The following is a 24,258-nucleotide window of genomic DNA, read 5'->3' as shown; positions in this document are numbered from 1 at the left end:
GCTGCACCACTGTGCCATCTGTCTAATGAGCATTTATATCTATCAAGGATTGAAAGAGTCCCCTTAAAAGGTACATAAAGGCTGTTACATGTTATGAATAGCTAATTAATTCTACTTTCAGATGATGACCTATCATAAAGGCAAGTAACAGGATTTAAGGCTGGTTTACAGATAGAACAATCCAACCAAACCCCTTGCAAGTATGGCAGGTGCCAAGGCCCAAAACATCACAAAGTCAAACGAAAATAAAGGGCCAGCACCAGTGGAGGTTGCCAAAAAATATAAATTTTATATAAATACATAACTACATTCAACTAAGGAGTATAAATTGCCCCCAAGTAAGCACAAAAATGCCAAATGTTAAATAAGCAAAAACGGTTTTGGCTATATAAGCCTTCTTCAGTGAATGAATCAAACTATCAAAGACAAAAAACACAAAAAACACATCAGGACATTGGTTTAAATAGCACTTGCCAATTAAATAGTTAACGAGTAATGAATTCCTATTGGAAAAGTGTTAAAGAGATATGCAGCAACTTCATGATGAGCAATGGATTCCTATTACAGAGAAATTAAACGTGTTCTTTCAAACCAGGGCTAAAAAGACCACCCAATCTGATCATCCATTTTCTTTCTTTGTTATTTAAGATAGTATGCCATCTGCTTTTAAGGGATCTGTCACCTATAACTTTGTCAATAACAGTAAAGTGAAATGAAGCTGATGGGTGTTTAAGTGTATGTTTATAAAGTGCACTTGAAAGTTTATGGTTCCTGAAGTCACTGGTGTGTTCAGAAATTCTAATCCATAATGGTCTGGATGTTTGGCCTACATAAAAGGCTGAACAGTGACAGGAGGCCAAATAGACCACCCAATCCGAACCACAGTTACAAAAAAACTTATGTCAAAGACTTTATTGGTATTAGGACTGGTGAATTCCTTAATTTTAAAAACCCTGACACAGTGTGTACAATGACCACATGGGTAAGTTCCGCACAACTTGTCACCCATAAGTGTGTTGTGTGTGTGTTCAACTTGAACCTGAGAAGTGTGTTTATAGTCACTCAAAACTGAGCCCAAATTTCTTCCCCATCTGAAGGAGAAAAAACATCTCTGGCCTATCTTAGATGCTGATTTGGGGTCAGATAGTAAAATGTTCCAATGTTTCTGAATAATGTCCAGAAAAGGTTTGGTGTTGCATCCATATGTAGTGACCATTCTTAAAACATCATGATCTTGTGATGTCCGGTCTTTATTTTTGTATTGCAAAAGATTTTCCCTAACCTGTGTAGACGCCTGATTGCCAGCTTCGCAATATTGCCTACTTGATAGCCCCTATTATAAAAACTGTTGGCCAGATCCAACTTATATTTAAGGAAGGTATCATTATCAGAAAAGATGCGTTTGTTGTATCTTTCGACTTTTCCCGGTTAGGGATTGCCACAGCAGAACTCTGGTCTGCTAATGATTAGCAGTAGATTTTTAAGTACCGAGTTGCCAGCCCTGATGCAGAACCTTCAACGAAGGTATGCCCATTCACACATGTCTCCACACTGAAGACGCTTTAGCTGAGAATCGAACAGGACAACATCTGACTGTGAGGTGACAACGCTACCTCAGCAACACCACTGCAGTTACTATCTATGTACTTATAGTGTTATCATCATTTCTGGTAATAGTCACATCCAGAAAAGTAATTTGCTTAAGAGCATTGTAGATGGCATAGAATAGAATTTAGCAATTCTTTTATGGAAAATAAATAATATAGGCAGTTCCAGGTGAAAACCCATGGAATGGAAAGTAGCACAAAATAAATAAGGACTTTCTACTGGCATTCACAATGTCTTATCATCTAGAGTTTTACCAACACCTGCTTAAAAAAGCAGCACTAAATCTTGCTCAGTATTATATATGTTGGAAGATGGTTAAATCTGTATCCTAGAAACATTTATATAATATTCAATGCTCATACCAAAATATTGCAAATGTAAGTTATCTTTGGGGTAGGGTACACAGACACATGGCTAAACTCTAAGCTTAGCCCTAAGGAAGTTAATTATACTAAAACCACTAACTAGCATTCATTATAGAGATATGTTGCATGTCTTGAAATATATTGACGCTGACAAATACATACCTCCTTCCTTCACTAGTATATGCCTCACCCATTTACAGCAACATTCAGATCTTCCTAAGATCAAAACTTGAGCTTCGCTATGACAAAGTAGCAGGATTTGCAGCCAGTCAGTCATACATCTCTCACCACTGCTCTGCTCTCAGATATTTAACATGCCTTCAGTTACCTCACTACCGCAAGTTCACCCAACTCCTCCTTGCTCGTTAAATGGTACATGAGTCCTCATCCTGCTCAGCACCATTCTTAACCATTACCTCCCTAATTGCCCTATTTGCTCATCTGAGAAACACCTCCTTGAAATCCATAAACAGTAAAAATAAATCAGTCACTGCCTATACTCCTACTCAGTAGCCAGATTGTGGGGCAGTATTTTTACAGATAATTAGAGCAATGCCATGTGGCCTCATATTCAAACAATCTCTAAAGAGATTTCTCCTTAACTCCTCGCTCAGTACATGTCTAATACAAGGGCCAGGCTGACACTACCTGTTACTCCTTCCTCTCCCTTCTCTTCCTTCTTCCTTCTCTTTCCCTCACTGTTCTTTTACCCCTTTCCTTTCCTCCCTTCTCTTATTAGCCAAAGCCCCAGTTATTTCTCTGATAGCTCCCTACTTTAACTCCATTTCCTTATCTCCCCCAACTGTAACATCTTGTTCCTTTCTCTTAGCCTTTTGTCCATATTTAAAATGCTTAACATCTTTAATCGTTGTTTATCACTATTGATTGTACATTACGAGGTGATCAGTATCCTATGACTGTTAATCCCAATACACAACACAAAGTGAACCAAACCAATGGCCACATGAAAATCTCAGGATACTTCAGAACATTTATTTGTGAGTGCTTTTGCAGTAACCAAACACTGTTTCATCAGACATTATTACACTTCATCCACCAAATATTTATCTTCACACTTAACCAATAAAACAACATAATGAGTTAGTTGTGTAGCAACATAGTAAAAGTTGTGTATTAATGTCATAAACAATAAAACACACAAAAACACATAAAAATACTTGGCATAACCTACAAAATATATAAGTCATATACATATAATTAAAACTGTTAAAATGTGCTATCAGTAAATGTTCCTAGCTTTAAGATCAGGCTTTATGGAAAATTTATCATTCAAACCTTGACCTCTATTAGCTCTCACCCTAATAATCCATCTTATTTCGGATGTCTCAGACATATTCTTGATATCACCCCCACATTTATTAGATTTTATTGCTATATACACTATGTGGCAAGTGTTACAGTTTGCACTTACTCTAAACTTTATCTGTTTCCCTGTATCTGGATGCATAAACCAGTTGGAGAGGTCTGTATATCTACAGTAGTTACATTTAGAGCCTGGGAAGGTCCCATGTACTCATTGTACATCTAAGGGTTTCTCAGCCATTCTAGGATAACATAGCATTGTTTTAAAGATTTCTTATTCTTAAAAAGAAAGTTGGGTTTATCACTAACTTTTGATCTAATCACAGGGTCTATTAATAATATCTGCCAATGCTTTCTCATCATTTTCATTATTTGTCTAACATTACTAGAATAAAACATAGGAACTTTCACAAAGACAGTATTTTTCTGTGTGGCAGATTTACACAACGAATTCTCAGAGATATAAGGTTTCCTCTGAGGTGTTGCACTTAGATCTGGTATCTTTTCCAAAATATTATTTACTTATCTTGTATTATAGCTCCTCTTTTTAAATCTACTCATCAGTGAATTCAATTCCTGTATAAATCCTTCATGACTAGCATTTAGCCTAGATGCCCTCATCCCTTGCCCTTTGATAATATTCCTAAATATATGTGTGGGGTGCATGTTTTGTTGAGGTAAAAAGGTATTTCTATAAACTAGTATTTAACATGCTATTTTGCCCTTTTAAAATACTAACATCAAGGAAATCTATTTCCAAAGGAGATCTGTTTATATTAAATTTCAAAAAAGGTGTGGTTGTATTTAAATGTTCATAAAATAATAATAGTTCCTCATCATTTCCTTCCCATACCATAAACAAGTCATCCACAAATCTTTGATTCTTCGTTTCCAGGTTAGGGGTCGCCACAGTGGAACACCTGTCCATTCATGATTAGCAGTGGAGTTTTACGGTGTTGAGTTGCCATCCTGGTGCTCAACCTTCCACAGAAGGCACACACATGCACACACTCACACCTAGGGCCAATTTAGAGTGCCCAATCCACCTACAGCATGACTTTCTGATGTGGGAGGAAGCCGGAGCACCTGGAGGAAACCCATGTGACCACAGCGAGGACATGCAGACTCCTCACAGAAGGCACCCCAGCCAAGTATAGAACCGGAGAACCTCTTGCTATGAGGCGGCAAGGCTAACAGCTGCACCACCACGGCTGCCTCCATCCGCAACCCTTTGATAAAAAGCAATATACTGCATATAGGAGGTATTCAAAATATGTTCTTCCTCCCAGAGGGCTATGACAATATTGGCATAGCTATTCCAGTGCCCATAGCTACACCATCTTTCTGTAAATACAGTACATGATCAAACAGTACATGATCAAACATAAAAACATTATTTTCAAGTACCATTTCCATAAAATACATAATATATCTATAAATTTCTAATCAACCTCATGACTATGTTTGATCAAATGACTTTTCAACATGTTAACACCTATGGTATTTGTTATTACAGTAAATAATGATTAAACATCAAATGTAACCAGTATATAATTAGTGATATCACAATGCCCTTTTGCAAACTTATATAAATCATTAAATAAAGTGCTTAGTATCCTTGAGGACAAACTTCTTGTCTAAAATTGGTCTAAGATGTTTTTCAATAAATATTGACAATGATTCTGTGCACTAGTTTCTCCCTGCCACAATTGGTCTAAAAGGTGGAAGAAGAGGGTCTTTATGGATCTTGGGAAGACCCTGTATGATGGGTATCATATAATAAGATCATTATAAAGGTCTAGATTAATTGGTCAACACAATAAACAATCAAGAAAAGTGTTGTGCACCCTTTTCGCCATTCTATTAACATCATCCTTTATACCTTTTCATACGTATTTAAATTAGTCAACATTTGTTTCATGGAACTCAAATAAAAATCATTGTCCATGATCAATATAGACTGCCTTTATCTGCTGGCCTTTTAACAATGGAAGTATCATTTTGTAGCCCTTTTAAAGCTAAACTTTCATCTCCATTTATATTTCTAAACAGGTTCCCATGCTTTCTTTCATCAAATAATTTAATCATCTCATCCTCACAAATCTTCTCAAAAGCCTCTAAAATAGGATGGTTTAAGGGAATATATGTGCTTTGTTTTTGAAAACTATATTATTGTGTCCAGAATTTTTAAACTGTAAGTTAAGCATAACATTTCTAGTGAATAATTTTAAGTCAATAACAGTATCCTTTACCTCGGCTTTCTGTGCTGGTATATATGTCAAACATTTTTGGAGCAATGAGATTTAATTTTTAGTTAGCATCCAGAGAGTAGATCAATAGTTGGTGATAAACCCGACTTTCTTTTTAAGAATAACAAATCTTTAAAAACAATGCTATGTTATCCTAGAATGGATGAGAAACCCTTAGATGTACAACGAGTACATGGGACCTTCCCAGGCTCTAAATGTAGCTACTGTAGATATATAGACCCCTCCGCTAGGTTTATACATCCAGATAGAGGGAAACAGATAAAGTTTAGAGTAAGTGCAAATTGTAACACATGCCACATAGTATATTTAGCATACTGTGAAATATGCCTTTTTATATAGACAAAACAGATAGATGCCTACGAGATCGTATCAGGGAACACATCTACAGCATAAATAATGAGATAACCAGAAATGCGTTAGCGAAACATGTTGTACAGCATACCCCATCCCATAGTTTTAAGTTTTTGTAACAGAAGTAATAAAATCTAATAAACATGAGGTTGATATCAGGAATATATAAGAGATGTCAGAAATGAGATGATTATTAGGATGAGAGCTAATTGGGTTTGAGGTTTGAATGATAAAGTCTCCATAAAACCTATTCTTAAAACTAGGAACATTTATAGATAGCAAATTTTAACAGTTTTATTTAGATGTATATGATATATATTTTGCAGGTTCTATCAAGTATTTTTATGTGTGTTTATCTGTTTTTCTGTTTATGACATTAATACACAACTTTTACTATGTTGCTACACAACTAATTGATTATGTTGTTTTATTGTTTAAAAGTGAAGATAAATAGTTGGTAGATGAACTGTAAAAATGTCTGATGAAGCAGTATTTGATTACTGCAAAAGCACTCACAAATAAACGTTTTATACGATCCTGAGATTTTTGTTTTATGTGGCCAGCTTCTACATTGGTTTGGTTCACTTTGTCTTGTGTATTGGGATTTTGCTTTATTTTATTTCTAAGTGGACCATTTGTCCTGTCTGCTATCTACAGTTTTAGTTTTTGGTTTTGTAAATATCCTATGATTGTTGTTTAATATTCACTGTATGATTTTCTGATTTGACTTTCTTTATGCTGTATGTCAATTCTTCTATTTGTTACTGTAGCTCATGTGATAATATTATGTAGTTTATAAATTGAACTATGTACATTGGAGTCTTTCTTCCCTGGTCTCTGCTGAATACGGATACATGCCCAGTTGGAATTTCCCATTAAACAAATGCCAAATAAATAAATAAATAAATAAATAAAATAAAACAAATATATTAGCGGACAGTAAATAATGAAATAACTTGGCTTCCTTATGCAAAATGGAAAAAAAAGTGTCTAGTATAGGGACTCAAGAAGCCCATAGTGAGGAAATAATACGAAGGAGAAAACACTGTTTTATTGAATATTTGTTTACTGGAAAAGTCCCACTTGGAACAAGCCAATTTTCAGCAGAGGGCTAGGCAAAAACACTCCAGACGCATGCCTTTTTAACATGGGAGGAAACTGGAGCACCTGAATGAAACCCACATGGACACAGGGAGGACATGCAGACTCCACACAGAAGGCACCTCAGCCAAGAATCAAATCAGAGAACCTCTTGCTGTGAGGTGACAATGTAATGATAACTGCTGCACCACTGCGCCATCTGTCTAATGAGCATTTATATCTATCAAGGATTGAAAGAGTCCCCTTAAAAGGTACATAAAGGCTGTTACATGTTATGAATAGCTAATTAATTCTACTTTCAGATGATGACCTATCATAAAGGCAAGTAACAGGATTTAAGGCTGGGTTACAGATTGAACAATCCAACCAAACCCCTTGCAAGTATGGCAGGTGCCAAGGCCCAAAACATCACAAAGTCAAACGAAAATAAAGGGCCAGCACCAGTGGAGGTTGCCAAAAAATATAAATTTTATATAAATACATAACTACATTCAACTAAGGAGTATAAATTACCCCGAAAGTAAGCACAAAAATGCCAAATGTTAAATAAGCAAAAACGGTTTTGGCTATATAAGCCTTCTGCAGTGAATGAATCAAAGTATCAAAGACAAAAAACACAAAAAACACATCAGGACATTGGTTTAAATAGCACTTGCCAATTAAATAGTTAACGAGTAATGAATTCCTATTGGAAAAGTGTTAAAGAGATATGCAGCAACTTCATGATGAGCAATGGATTCCTATTACAAAGAAATTAAACATGTTCTTTCAAACCAGGGCTAAAAAGACCACCCAATCTGATCATCCATTTTCTTTCTTTGTTATTTAAGATAGTATGCCATCTGCTTTTAAGGGATCTGTCACCTATAACTTTGTCATTAACTGTAAAGTGAAATGAAGCTGATGGGTGCTTAAGTGTATGTTTATAAAGTGCACTTGAAAGTTTATGGTTCCTGAAGTCACTGGTGTGTTCAGAAATTCTAATCCATAATGGTCTGGATGTTTGGCCTACATAAAAGGCTGAACAGTGACAGGAGGCCAAATAGACCACCCAATCCGAACCACAGTTACAAAAAAACTTATGTCAAAGACTTTATTGGTATTAGGACTGGTGAATTCCTTAATTTTAAAAACCCTGACACAGTGTGTACAATGACCACATGGGTAAGTTCCGCACAACTTGTCACCTATAAGTGTGTTGTGTGTGTGTCCAACTTGAACCTGAGAAGTGTGTTTATAGTCGCTCAAAATTGAGCCCAAATTTCTTCCCCATCTGAAGGAGAAAAAACATCTCTGGCCTATCTTAGATGCTGATTTGGGGTCAGATAGTAAAATGTTCCAATGTTTCTGAATAATGTCCAGAAAAGGTTTGGTGTTGCATCCATATGTAGTGACCATTCTTAAAACATCATGATCTTGTGATGTCCGGTCCTTATTTTTGTATTGCAAAAGATTTTCCCTAACCTGTGTAGATGCCCGATTGCCAGCCATCGCAATATTGCCTACTTGATAGCCCCTATTATGAAAACTGTTGGCCAGATCCAACATATATTTAAGGAAGGTATCATTATCAGAAAAGATGCGTTTGTTGTATCTTTCAGCTTTTCCCGGTTAGGGATCGCCACAGCAGAACTCTGGTCTGCTGATGATTGGCAGCAGATTTTTACGTACCGAGTTGCCAGCCCTGATGCACAACCTTCAACGAAGGTATGCCCATTCACACATGTCTCCACACTGAAGACGCTTTAGCTGAGAATCGAACAGGACAACGTCTTACTGTGAGGTGACAACGCTACCTCAGCAACACCACCGCAGTTACTATCTATGTACTTAGAGTGTTATCATCATTTCTGGTAATAGTCACATCCAGAAAAGTAATTTGCTTAAGAACAAAATTTACCTTAAATTGAATTCCCCGTTTATTTTAGTTAAGATATTCCACAAATTCCAAAAGGTAAGGTACATCCGCCTTCAATACCAGCCAACAATCATCCAGGTATCATCTCCAAATATCTATTTCATCCAAATAGATCTTATGGTTGGAATTATAGATCAGTTCGGTCTCCAGGTAGGCCATGAATAAATCTGCATATATTGGGGCAAAGGATGACCCCATTGCTGTACCCTGTGACTGCCAATAACATTGCCCATGAAAAAAGAACACACTTTTTGTGAAGACATGTTTAGTCATGCAGACTAACAAAGTATTGAAACCAGGTGGATACAAAGCACTTAGATCTAACCAATATTGTATGGCCATTAAACCTGCCCAATGTGGAATATTGGTGTATAAGGCAGTCACATCTAATGTGCAGAGAAGCCAACCTGGTTCCAACTGAGTATTGGAGACGATATCCAGAAATTGGGTGGAAACCTGGATACATGATCTAATATAAACCAGGAAAGGTTTAAGATACAGAGTAAGAAATTCAGACAGGGGCTCAGTTAAATTCTCATCTCCCTGAAACAATTGGCCTTCCTGGTGGACAGGTAAAAAATAGATATATTGTGGTTTAGTATCCTTAACCGTTAGATGGTATACATTTGTTTGTGTAATGATACCTTCCTGTTGAGCCTGAGCTAAAAATCAGTCAGTTTCAACTTTAAACTTGCTACTGGGATCAAGGGGCATAGGCATATAGTGCCTGGCATCCCCCACCTGTTTCTGTGCTTCCTGATAGTAACTATCCCAATTCATAACTACTATTGCTCCTCCTTTGTCAGCTGACAATATGACAAGATCTTTATTGTTTTTCAAATCCTCCAAAGCTGATTGCTCAACCCTAGAGAGATTAAGATGGCAGATATCATGCCCTTCGAAATTATAATGTAAATCCTTGAGGACAGCAGATTGGAAAAGGGACACCTGATTAGACATGGGAGGCATAAATTTGGACTGTTGAAATTTAAATGATTTAACTTCTGTACCACAGGTATCAGAATCAAAGTGTATTCTAAGATTGATCAATCTACAAAAGGAAATGACATCAGATGCGAAAGAATCCTCAGTCATAAAAAGCCGGGAACATAGCTGAGACCTTTACTGAGTACAGATATCTGAGCCTGAGAAAGTTCCACAGAAGATATATTGTGTACATTATTATATTTATTCAACATTTGGTCATCATCTTGAGTATTTGCATTGCCTGTGTTTCCTCCCCCCTCTTCTTCTGGCTCTAACCCCAAAGGGTAACTAGTACTACGTCTTTTGGGTGTTGGTGACTGTAGAAGGGGGTTGCCATCTATATCAGTAGCAGAAGAGGAGTCTTCCCCTGAAGTAAAACTAACATTATTTTGTGTTTTCTTAAGGATAGACTTAAGTCTTTTGCATTTCACAGATGTTATTTTGTTCGGGTTTTTCCCTGGCAAGGAACTCTTATATGGCATAAAGGGCTAGCCTTTCTGATAATTCCCAACATTACGTTGAAATATTTTCATTTTTTTGTCCTTTAACTGTTGTTCTAAAGATAATAAATCAGAACCTGAAACCTCCAATCCTTCCCTGTAGCTGAGTAAGGATTCAAAATCCTTTATTTCAAGACAAAGCTCTTCTACTGTCTTGATCCCATTATCATCTGTCCATTCATAGAACCCTGTTAATGCTTCTACAAAACCCATATATGTATTCTGCTGGATTTTGCCCCATTCATCCAATAAAATATCATCAGCCTGATGGACTAGAGGTTGTGTTCTAACCCTTAGGCCTCTTGGAGCTATGCCTTTGATTCGATATGCTTTGAATAATTTCATATTCCAGACATTGCCTCTAAGCTCTTTCATCTCCTTGGTTAATCTTTGGAAACCCACCTTACATTGAGTTTAAGGATCAAGTGTGTTGAGTTCAGAAGAGCCTTGAGCAATATTGCCCAAACCAAATACTTGTAAATCATCCTTGTTGGTTACAGATAGAACAAGCCAAAAGGTTTCAGTAAGTAGGCTTTGTGGAAATCTACATGCAGATTGCTCTTTTGACAACACAATCCTGGTGTCAAATTAATAAATTGGTGATACAGAGGCCTCCATTAGGTCAGTAATGGCGATGCATGAAGCTTTAGAATAAACCATTACAAAGCAAAGATTTTTGTACCCCATTTATACAAGAGACAGAGTATAAAGGATAAGTCCAGATAAAATCACGTTAACTAACAGCACTATGAGACTTTCTGTCTCTGATACTCTCCCTGTGAGAGCAGTATATATATATATATATATATATATATATATATATATATATATATATATACACACAATGGCATAAATAATAGGTAAATTTAGGAAGACATGAAAATTAAAAAAGGGAACTTTGGATATAAAATTGTCTTAACTAATACAGTTCTAATGTAAAAGGGTAACTTCTAACCAGGCCAGGCTGTAAGGTCTGCAAAAAGCATGGTTTGGAGAACTGCCCTATTGAAATCTCTAGGGGTTACAGTAGTTATAGCTAGATGGACACATAGTTATTTACAGTTCTGCCCATCTCATGCAAAACTGTAATGATCACAAATTACAAGGGGATGGATTGAATTGGCTAGTAGGGATATCTGAGTTTGTAAGACTAATTTTGTAACTTGATATTCTCTGTCAAGAAATAAGTATATGCCGGCCACAGTAATGCACAGAAACAGCCATCAAAGCATCAAATTAAATCACCTGCAAATAACATTAACTCAACAAAGTTCTGATCTTCCTCCTGTCCAGGGCACAGTGCCTCTAGTGTCCATCACAAGGATATGTGATATGTAGTGCAATTGATAAAACAAATAAAAGGGAAGCAAGCAAGCAATCTTGAGGCAGTCTCAGTGACACACTGCAAGGGATAAAACAAAAGATTCTAGACTGACTGTGGTACGTGAACCAAGAAATACACCCTTCAGGGCAGAGATCCATACATCAGGAAGTATAAACTTGTGAAGGCTTCAAAAATAACTCTGCCTCACATTATCTAAAGCTTTGTCTGCAATGAGAAAAAAAATGCATAGCACAGGGACTCATCTGTCCTTAGACTGTATCCATCCCTTAAGATGCACTTGGGCATTCTGAGTCAGTGTAGCAACTGCCTCATGTACACAGACAACCCTCTCCTCTTACCTCCCAACACTCAGACTTGTGAGAGATGCACTTACATAGGTGCCGGAAGCTGTTGAAGACCGGGGGGGGGGGGGGTGAGAGGGGCACTTAGTGATCCAAAAAGGGTAATTGTTTAGAACTATTTACTACCACAACATAGGTTCACTTGGAGGACATTTTAAGCTTAGCCAATTCCCTTTTGGTGCTTGAATTAACATTTTCAGATTGGTCTTACCTATCCCATGGCTGATAATTGTATATTAGCTCTAGTGAGAATAACTGTGATCATATCATAGATAATTTGAGGGGGGCCATGTAAGGGATGCAGCATTTAGGAATTGCCTCTATCCATTAGTGGAATGAGGGGCAATCCTGGAGTACATTTTCTATTACCCATCCTTAGATCCAAGTTGCATTTGCATATGGACAGATGAGCTTTGTTTTATTTTTATAGATAATCTGCTTTGGAACAGTGGTAGCCTCTGTGATATATATCCATCTCTCCACAACATTCAGTTTAGATAATTGGACTGAGTATTTCTGATGCCATTTGATTGCTGATGTTCAGTAGGTCCATCTGTATTAGGTCGGAGGATGCCTTGTATGCCAGACATATCACCTCTAAGCACTCTGTAGGATACTGGGTATAGTAATAAATCTTTGAGATGGTCCATGCAAGACCTATTGTTTAGGACTTGTATCCTTTTAGTGAGGTATCTCTGAAGGTATTCCAGTTGTTTCATGGGGCTGGACAGATACATGCCAAAGTGGGCATTATACAAAATGATTGAGCTAAGGAGAGCTTTGTAAAGTGGGATAACAAGATCTCTAGATCTAGTCACACTTTGTTTATAAGCTGTGCCATATAAAAAGGCTTTCTTATAACTCTGGGCACATGTTGGTCAAACGTTAGGTCACTGTACACACAAGTTCCCAAATGCCAAACAATTGGGTCAGTTCTCAGAGGGCATTGTCATGATTTTGACATCAGTTATTATTTGGGAAAAACCTTCTTGTATGATGGTAAAGTCATTTGGGGATTCAATAACTGCTCCTAGCTTGCAGTCATCTCAAACTTAGCTGGTCAAAGCCCTTTGGTATTTCGTTTTACTTTTGAGATGTATATGCCAAACAGAAAAAGTCTCAACACTGAACCCTGGAGGAAAACAGAAAAAGTCTCAGCACCAAACCCTGGGGGACTCCATTGGTGACTGGTCTCTCCCCCTATTTTGATCTCCTGCATCCTGTGAGCAAGTTGGCAATCCAGCTAGTGATGCAAGTGTTTGCTCCTACATTATTCCTCTTTTGTACTTCACCTGAGTAGGGGATTGTGTCAAAAGGCTTGGCCAGGTCAAGGTAATGTGGTGTGAACTGTTTTACCTTCATCCATGACTTTGGTAACAAGAATAAAGATTAAAATTTGCCCAGGATTTTGAGCCTTTCACACTTTCATCTGGGCTGTTTTCAAACACATTTTTAGGGCCATGCATACATGTATGCATTCCTTGATTCACCTTCCTGATTGTATTAAATTACATTCCTTGTATAATACAGCACCAGTTGTTAGAATGTGTTTTAAATTTGTAGTTTTGAACTCTTCTAGTAAGCAATGAAACAAAATGTATGAACCAATAATGACAAAACTACCCATTTCAGAAATTTTCAACCATAAAAGGCCACTCAAACTTCTGTTATTACAATCCACCAATATCAGTAAATATACAAAATCTCTGCAGAAGTAGGTCCTCTAAATAATTCCACATTAAAGGAATTTCTAACTAATGAACAGGTTGCTGCTAGGAAACAACTTTATATTTCATTGTTTCATCTACAAATAAAGTGGCTGTTGCCCTTGAGGAATAAATTGCCTACGTTACATTAAAAAAAATGATAAGCTAGTAATATTGCAGCAGGGAATGGATGACAAACTGATGACAGGTTCATAGTTACGAGGTAACTCCTTCAAACGAGGGCATTCACAGGACTGCAGCATCCAATCCCTTTAAAGTACAACATAGTACAGTATCAGCAATCCATTTACATACTGTGGGACTAGAACCCATAGCCTTCTGAATCAAAAGTAAGGCTACTAACAATGCAAACAGACTTGGAATAAGCAGCACTAAACTTCTCTTCCCCTGAAGCTCTGAGCTCCTTGAATTTTTTTTATTTAACATTTTTTACCAGGAAAGTCTGACATGGAACAAAGCCAATTTTCAGCAGAGGCCCAGGGTGAAATGGACCAGATGCATGTATTTGTAACATGAGAAGTAACCAGAGGACTAAAAACCCACACAAACACAGTGAGAACATACAGACTCTGCACAAATGGCATCTCAGCCAAGAGCCAAACCAGAGAACCTCTTGCTGTGAGGCAACAACACTACCACTGCACAATCCACTTGACACAACTAAATCACTCAATTTCACAGCAGAAGAAATCTGGAAAAAGCCAAAATGTATTTGGGGGGGGGGGCAAAATCAGGAACACATTTTATTGTTTGTAAAATCTTAGAAAGTTGCTGAAATAGTGTTTTGTGTTACCATGTGTTTCCAAAAAAGATAGGAAGACTGAAACTTAAAGGGCTATCATTATTTAGTGAATTCCGTTATCACTGATTTGCCACAAAACCACAGATTTTAAGAGGAACAGACCAAACTATGAGCCAAATATTCTGTGAAAATGTAGACAGTTGAGAGCTAGGGACCTAACTCTCTAAATCACAAGTGGTGGTGTGGGTAGAGAATGCAAGCTGTTGTACCTAAGGCTTAGGGTTTGAGCCTAGGCAATCCTCACTACCAAACTGGGACACTTTACACACACACATTTAGAGTCAGCAAAACACACACACACACATTTACCTTCAGTAAAACACACACACACACACACACGCACACACACACACACACACAAACAAATTTAGCTTCAGTAAAAAAAACACATACAGACATTTAGCTTCAGTAAAAAAAAACACAGACAGACTTTTAGCTTCAGTAAATAAAACACACAAAAATATAAACACCTTCAGTAAAAAATACAAACACACAAGCTTCTTAGCTTCAGTAAAAAATACAGACAAGCTTCTTAGCACACACACACAGCTTCAGTAAAAAAATACAAACACACAAGCTTCTTAGCTTCAGTAAAATACAAACGGAGCTTCTTAGCTTTAGTAAAATACAAACAGAGCTTCAGTAACACACCAGCTTAGCTTCAGTAAAATACAAATGCAGCAGCTTAGCTTCTTAGCTTCAGGAAAATACAAGTGGAGCTTCAGTAACACACCAGCAAGCTTAGCTTCAGAAAATACAAATGGAGCTTCAGTAACACACCAGCTTAGCTTCAGTAAAATACAAGCGGAGCTTCTGTAAAATAGAAATGGAGCAGCTTAGCTTCTTAGCTTCTGCAAAATACAAATGGAGCAGCTTAGCTTCTTAGCTTCAATAAAATACAAATGAAGTAGTTTAGCTTCAGTAAAATGCAAATGGAGCAGCTTAGCTTCAGTAAAATGCAAATGGAGCAGCTTCAGTAACATAAGAGCAAGTACCAGCAGCTTCAGTAAATATCAAGCTTACCTACGGATGATGCCTTGAGTCTGGCAGCTTCAGGAACATACCAGCATCAGCTTCAGTAAAATACAAATGGAGCAGCTTCAGTAACATATGAGTGAGTACCAGCAGTGTCAGTAAATACAAGCTTACCTTTGGATGTTGCCTTGAGTCTGGCAGCATCAGGAACACTGTTGTGTTTAAATTCAATACATGTGTACGTCTTCTGTGTTGTTACAGGTCTTGCAGCTGTAAAAGTGGGGGGGGGGCACTCCCTCCCCCTCACCATATGGTTTTGGCACCTATGTGCACTTATATCACCAAATTGGAAGCTACACACTCTCCAGCCAAGACTGGACTAGCTGGTCAAGTGGAGAAGGTCAACACCTGCACTACAACACATGGAACACATAGCCCTCCAGAACACCCACCATCATATCTCACACATAAAAACACAAACCATACAGTCACCTTCATGGAGGATCTCACTAGAAACTTACCCAAACAGCAGAGACCTCCAAGACAGAAATGCACTTGACCACCACAACACAGCACAAAGCACAGGACACACAGCTCACCTCCACAGTGTGCCCTTCAACCTAAGCCCCGAAGGCTAAACACCTTGCCCAATACACTAATCATAGGTGACTCAATAGTGAGGCACACAGATGTCTCACTCACTAGGTTGAATAAGGAGAAGGTATCAATCAGCTCAATATCAGGTGCCAGAATCTGCCACATAACACATGCACTCAGGTCACTCCACAACAAGTACAAGTATAACTCTGTCATTATCCATGTGGGTGTGAATTACCTGAGATGCACCTCCCTGGACTGCATGAAAAGAGATGTGGTGGAGCTCTCGGATTATGTGGCCCGGGCAGGTATGACCCTAGCCCTGAGCAGTATCCTACTGTCACCCCGAATGATACAGCAGTACAAATAAAAAATGATTGACTTCAACAGTTGGCTAAGTTTCTGGTGTCATTCTAAGGGAATCCAGTATCTGTCTGCTTGAGATGACATGACTGAAAGACCTCAATGCTTTGCAAGAGATGACCCCTATCTGCCACCCCTAGGTTTCTGGGTACTGGCTAAGGCTTTTGCCAGCACTATAGTGCCTTTTTAGGTGGTGTTCCAAAGACCAAATTACCACCATAACAGCTATAAATAAATGCAATCTGAGGGTCATGCTTCTCAACACTAGGCATCTAAATCTCAAGATGCACTTGCTCGAAGCACTCCTCAAAATGGAGAACATCGACATTTGTGCTGTAACAGAGAACTGGTTTAAAGAGGCAGAAAGCACTCCTGTGCTATCAGGCTATAACCCATTCCACACCATTCAGCCCCAAAACATGGACCATAGCTCCAAAAATGGTGGTGTCTCCATACTCATAAAGGTTATGCACACCTCCAGGCTAGTAGTCCAGCATAACATATCTGAGATACTTCAGGTACAACTAACATTGGATAAAATGGCGATCCAGGTCATAGCCTGCTATAGGTCCCCAATCACGTCCCTAGACTCTCACTCCAAATTCCTAAGCACCCTGGAATCTGTCAAGGTCCAACCCAATATTCTCAAACTAGGAGACTTCAACTACCCTTCCATCAACTGGGAGAACTACTTAAGCACCAATACACTGGCCCAATGCTTCCTGGAATTCATCAATTCCAATTCCCTGGACCAACTCATTCTGACCCCTACTAGAGGAAGCAACATCCTTGACCTGGTTATTAATAACATAGATATGAAGATGTTGTCCAAATAGCGGGTGTACTATTTTATTTTGTCCTTAAATTGATCACATTTGAATAAAAAATTCCTTTCCCAATAAGCAAGTACATAGTTAGCAAAGCTTCCACTGAATGGGTGATCACTGGGTACAGGTCTTTAATGTCAACCGCAAGAAAATTCAAAGTCTCATCAAGAATTATTCAAAAACTTATGCTTGTGCCAAACTTGTTGACAATAAGTTTAAAAAGTTTTTGGAAGCAGAACCCCAAATTTGCCGAGATTCTTAGAATTTTTTGGAACATTTAGACTAATTTGCTTTTGATGAGACTTTGAATTTTCTTACAGTTGACATTGAAGACCTGTACACAGTGATCCCCCAGGAGTTAGGTCTAGACTGGGTGAGAGATTCCTTATTCAGTAAAGGTGCTGACAACGATGACATTTATTTAATAGAGTTTCTTCTGGATATAGTACTGTCTAATAATTTTTTTCTATTTAACAACAGCTTTTATTTACAGAAGTCGGAGGTGGCCATTGGGTCTCTATGTGGTGGGAGCTTTGCTAACTGTATACTTGCTTATTCAAATGTGATAAGTTTAAAGACAAAATAAAATGGTACACCTGCTATTTGGATGACGTCTTCATATTTTTGAGGGTGACCAGGTGGCAGCTGAAGAATTTATAGAATGCATCTCTACCTTAACTGACTTTTCAGTTTAGCTCTGACACTACACCTTTCCTAGACATCCTTATAACAAAAGACATTTGTAATAAAAGATATTTGGCAAGTGTATATAGGAAACTAATGTATTCAAACAGTTTTTTACACTACGAAAACTCCCACCCACAACATGAAAAGAAGGCTGTTATAAAAGGTCAGGTAGTAAGAGTGGCTAGGATGTCCTCTTTAGAAATGTCTTTCATTTTTGAGTGTAATTTACTCAAAGAAATATTTCTAAAAAGATCCTGTCCAGTTTCCCTAGTGGATAATGTAATCACGGAAGTTATAGGTAAGAGAAGAAAAGTTTTATTTAAAACCTAATCTGAATGGTATTAAAATGGTAGAAGTTCATCCTATTAGACTTCATTTAGATGTTGAAGAGGTTGTGAATTCAAATGTATCTGTTGATTTTAATACAACCTTTATCACCCCTTATTCAGTTGATGCACTTATTTTGAAGGGGATTATTTTAAAGAATTGGGATTTGATCACAGCAGACACTTCGGTTTGCTTTAAGCTGGGTAAGAAACCAACGGTGACATTTAAGAGAGGTTGTAATTTGAAAAGTTTATTGGAAAAACCTATTAGAAAACATATTAATAGTCCTGGTATGTACAAACGCAGAAGATGTAACTTCTGCAAGTACATACAAGTTGGTAGAAAAGTTGTTATTAACAGACATCAACTTTTTATTATGGGTAGATTTAATTGTGAAACTAAAGGAGTGATATATTTAGCTATGTGCCAAAAATGTGAATGGTTTTATGTAGGTAAGACCGAAAGACAGTTAAAACAGCGCATTTATGAACACACGTATAACATTGAGAAACAAAATCCCACAAATGCCCTGGTCAGACATATTCCTAGTAATACAGGGCATACATTTTCCTTTTTGGTTATGGAACAACTTTCTACTGATATTCGGGGAGGTCCTTGGTCACTTATTTTGGAGGAAAAGGTGCTTAATTGGCAGTTATCACTGAATGCCTTCAGTTACCCTGGATTAAATGAGAACTGCAATGTAAAATGTTTGTTAAAATTAAAATCTTTAGAAGAGAAAGATGATTTTTTTTTTAGTTTGTAAGACTGTACATATCTATATATATATATATATATATATATATATATATATATATATATAGATATATAGATACATATAAATTTATTTTACTATATAACAGTTTCAATAATTTTAAATATATTATTTGTGACTTAATAGGGCTAGGAAGTGATGTCATGTATTATTTGTTATTTAACAGATGTAATTTCCTTGTGTAATTTGTCTGAAGAAGTTTGCTTATTATAAGCAGACGAAAGTGCTAACTATTAAATTAACTGTTGTGGATTTGCCGACTTTGCCTCTCCTTTTTTTGTTTTTAAATGATTGATTTGAGAAATATGTGAGTGAAGGCTTATATTTATGCAAAATACTGGCAATGAATGTAATAGTCTGGAAGAAATTACTTTTAAATTATTGAATCTTCTTAACTGTAAATCCCCATGCAGTATTCTGACATACTTATGGCACAGATTAAATACATTGGGGCAGGTTTTTCTTATGTGTGAAAATGCCAACCTAATATTCCAGAATGTAGCTTTAGAAAAAGAGATAAAGCAGCCAAATATTCTGACTTGCAATACTTGTGAGAACCTTGCCTAATTAAAAAGGTACATACAGCATAAATGCAGAACCCTTCACTGATTTGTTAAGTAATTGATACTAATGCTCCTGAGGTAAACTGAATATTTATAATGTTGATCAGCATGAGGGTAAGAAAAGTTGCAGTAAAGGCAGCAGAAGTGTTTGCTGAGATATTAACAGCACAGATTTTGTCTAAGAAATTCTGGGAATATGCTGGAAATTCTGAGAGTACTGATAACAAGTCTCCAAGATTCGATTCAGTGGGCAGGGATCTGGGTTCACATGTAGACAGTAACATTTCCTTTGACAACATTGTAGCCATACGGTTGAGGAAATCCTTTTATGTCATACAACATATAGGTAAGAGCATCGCATGCATCTAGGTACAAAGGGGTCATTATACCACTGTACTCTGCCCTTGTCAGAACAATCATAGAGTACAATGCTCCCTCTGATTTGTACCTGACCAGGTGTATGCAGCAACTAGAGAGACCTTGGAGGTTTCTTACTAGAAGAATAGAAGGTGTAACAAACATGCCTTATGCAGGGTGCCTTAAATCCCTTTCACTCCACTCAGTCTCCTATAGCTTGCTGAGGGGATCTATGCCTGTCTTACATGGCATCAACAAAGACCACACTTATGAATCTCCTTTATATTCGCAGGTCAAACAGTAACAGAAATACAATGTCTAAGGACCTGAATTTTGTCTGTGGCTTAAACAGCACATGCTGGAGAGACAGATATGTGTCCCAGAGATTGCCACTGCTATGGAACATGCTTCCCATCGATATGAAGCTGAGTTTGTCTATTACCCAATTTCAGTGTAATCTAGACCACCAGATGGGAAGCAGGAAATTTACACTGGGCCTGTCATTCATGTCCCTTATGGACAGAGGTAGCTTATAAATACCTGGCTCTCACTGTCCCATTTGGATACATGACATCACTACTCTTACGAGGAAAACTTGGATTTGCTTAGGAAGACCTCCTGGGTCATTTGCCTAGTAACAATAAATAGAAATACAAATTTGAGAACCTCAGTGAGAGTAATGTTCATGAAGCACAATGATCAGGATGATGCTAGCATTTGAGTTATTTTGATTTATTTACTTTTTTATTTTTTTTTTTTACTACTGGAACTCTACATTATGATTTTTTCCAAAGCAATATATTTTAATCCATGCATCAGAGTTCTCATAGCTCAGAGAAGTAGCAATGAAATGCTTTGAAAACACAGGTGCAAGCTGAACTCACTGAATCTGTCAACAACATGGTGACAACCAAGAAACAAGAATACAAACTGTGTAAAATCCAGTTTCAAAAAAGTTACACTGCTCACTTCATAGTGCTGAAGAAGATACTGCTGCAATGATTAATGCTAGATGTTTCTTGGTCCTAAATGCTAATTAATAGTTTTAAAAAATGAAACAAAATGAAACTAGCTCCAAATTGGGTACTTTAAACACCCTTTTGGGAAGAAAGGAAAGGTACAGGTTTCTTAGATTGTCTTTTGAAATACCATCAAGCCTGAGAACTGCTTCAAAAAGCTGAAATAACTGAAGGCTTGAAACTGTGGCAAACATAATAAACTATCTTCTGGTGAGGGCAGTTAGCAATCTGAAACATAATGTGAAACTTATTTAGTTACTTTTCACACTAAGACAGAAATGCTTTAAGCTAAACTGAAACAAATGAAATATGTGTGATTACACTTATGTATATGGGACAGTAACAATTTGAAATGTCGGTACCCACCATAATGTAGAGACTGAATGGTCGAAAAAAAACAGACAAGTCTGATATGCCATTTTCTCAGATTATTCCCTTTTCTCTCAGGTATAGAGATCTCGTAGTTAGTATACATATGTTCAAGGGGAAGTGGGGGGGGGGGCTTGCTTGCTGCAAAAAAGAAGTTTAAAGGAGGAGATCAATGTTTGAGATTTTTCTCCTGTATTTTTGATCTTTTTGGGTGTGTTGAAATTTCAAATGGGAGCCGTATAGGAAGTGTTGTAGCACATAAAGGCATCATTTTAGATTCTGATAAAGTAAATCTTCTTTGGAACAGACTTCATATTCACATTAAGTAGAGTCCTTCCCTACCCCTCTTCAAATGCAGTTTGGATCAATGGATGGGGAAATCACAATTTCACATCTGGATTAGTGCCTTTCTGCTCTATGGATTGGAGCAATCTGTAAGATACTCAGTGCTCAGGCACAAATCCATGCCAACCTCTTGCCCCTATTGGCCATATATTGGGTAAAATTAGGTTATATCGGTTAGGCTTATAAATGCCCTTAAGCCATTAACCCAGTAATCTCCTATGAACCTATTAAATGCTATAGCCAGTCTGCAAAACCTCTCGACAGATTACCTCCAATCTCATTCCTCGGTATAGGGCAATATTTCTCTTAGGTTATCCTATATTTATTAGATAAACAGTGCTACTCACTTAGCTATTTGTGCATAAAGATTACTTTTGGTCAAATAAGCAGACCAAAAGCTCTGAAACATTGAAAAAAAAAAAACATTTCAGAGTCCCTTACTCTTAAGTTTTGTTAGAATTCACAACCTATAACACTTCAAGAGCTTAAGGTCTTGGTACAGTACACCTGTAAGAAGGTAGACCAGTAATGTATGCATCAGAGTCTTTGGCAGATGCCTAGAAAAAATATACATGGGCAGAGACAGAAATGGTAGCAGTTGTCTTTGGTTGTCAGAAATTCCTTTAGAATCTGAGTGTAAGCCATTACAAAGAATTTTCAAGATGTCTCTTAACAAATCTCCAAGAAAATTGCTGAAATTCTTGTTAGACTTAGTGAAGTGTGAGTTACAGTTTAAGTAAAATCCCTTCAAACTTGCACATGCAGCTGATATACTCAGTAGTGCTTACTTTCAAAAATGTAAAGAAGGTTTGCTACCAAAATACGTGGAAGTCTTATGGGTTATTTTACATTTGTCTATATCATCTGAGAAGCATGGGAAAGCTGTCACATATGGTTGAGGGTGGCAGGTTATCAAAAAGCAACAAGGAAATAATAGAACTAGATGAATCTGCATGCATAGGCAGATGAGGTATCCTAGGTGTTGAGATGGAGAAGTATCAGTGCTGACAACCAGTATGACACCCACAGCTGAGAGTGGCTGGCTGTGTGCCCAGAGGTGACAATGATGCATTCTCACCAATAGTCTGTATTCCTTGGGATGGTCTGTGTCTGACCTCCTTGCATCTGCACCCTTCGATGAACACAGAAAGCATGGCCTCTGGAGTCAGAGAACATAGTGCTTGCAATGTGCCTCAGATTGTCACCTATGGAGACAGCATTGCCTTCAGTGGGCTCAGCAACATTGTCTGTACTATTGTCTACTTGTACTATTGAACCCATTGTACATTTATACTCAGAGTGCATATTTTGCTTTCAGCAACAGGGGAGCAAGCTGAACATGGCTGAGTGTCACACAATGTGGGAGGTTCTGCCCCAGCAGTGAGATGCAAATGACAATAGCATTAGTCCACTGTACAGCTGCAACTGCATTTGTAGCATATTTGTGTAATAATGTTATACTGTGTCATTTTTCTGCAGATCCATTTGTGGAAGAAGTGGAAGTGAGGCAATGTTCATCTCAGTTTTTGCTAGCTGTCTCTGTCTATAGGATGCCAGTGGTCACTAGGTCTGATTGTCAGGAGGAGGATGATGGTCCTATTGCTGGAAGTGACTAGGAGGGGTTGCTCTTGGTCTATGTTTCCACTTCTGAAGAAGGGTAAAAATGTTCCTTTTCTGACAATGGACAAGAGATGTCTGTCCTAATGCCCTAGAGTCATGTTCAGAGGCCGGTGGCTACTGAGATGTACTGACAACTTGATACCTACCTTGGCAGTGTGAAGTCCCTTTTGGCATGGCTTTTGGAGTCACACAATTGGCAGTCTCCCCACCCATAAGACCATCTGGCAGAGCAACCTGACCATAACATCAGCAACCCAGGTGACTGGCATCTCAGACTGTTGTCTTCTGGGTTTGCATGGTATGCACCCATGCCAGAACCTGCCCTATCCCCATCCAAGTGTTTTCTCTCCCTTATGAAAAATTCACAGTTCCCTGCTTGCTGTCATACCCTCCCCATCACCAGCTCTATACCCTCTCTATGTTAGAGGGCATCCATTGTTCTCCCCACCCTCCTGTGTGTCTACTGCCTCTGTCTGTCAAAGTCTGCATTCTGAGTTGATATGTCTGCATCTGCTACCCTTTCTCCTTCTATTCCTTTCAGAGCCGCATCCCTCATAACTTTCCTTACTTACCTTTGTTTTGTATAAACATATGTGTCATAATAAAAGGGTCCCTTCTTCTGCCACACAGAAAAAAATATTTTTTTATACCTTATGGTTGACTTTGTGTGTTTCGCTCTGCTTCCTGATCTCCACATTTTTCTTTTCTGTTTACCTTATCCCCTTTCCTCCATGTTTATTGGATGAACAGACTTGGTTTGTCTGATAGCTGCATTCATGTGGCAGTACATTTCATG

The sequence above is a fragment of the Protopterus annectens genome, chromosome 2.part2 (assembly GCF_019279795.1).
Source record: "Protopterus annectens isolate FY-2018-M chromosome 2.part2, PAN1.0, whole genome shotgun sequence".
Taxonomy (NCBI): Eukaryota; Metazoa; Chordata; order Ceratodontiformes; family Protopteridae; genus Protopterus; species Protopterus annectens.
The sequence above is the reverse complement of the archived record's forward strand: the minus strand, read 5'-3'. Positions refer to the sequence as shown.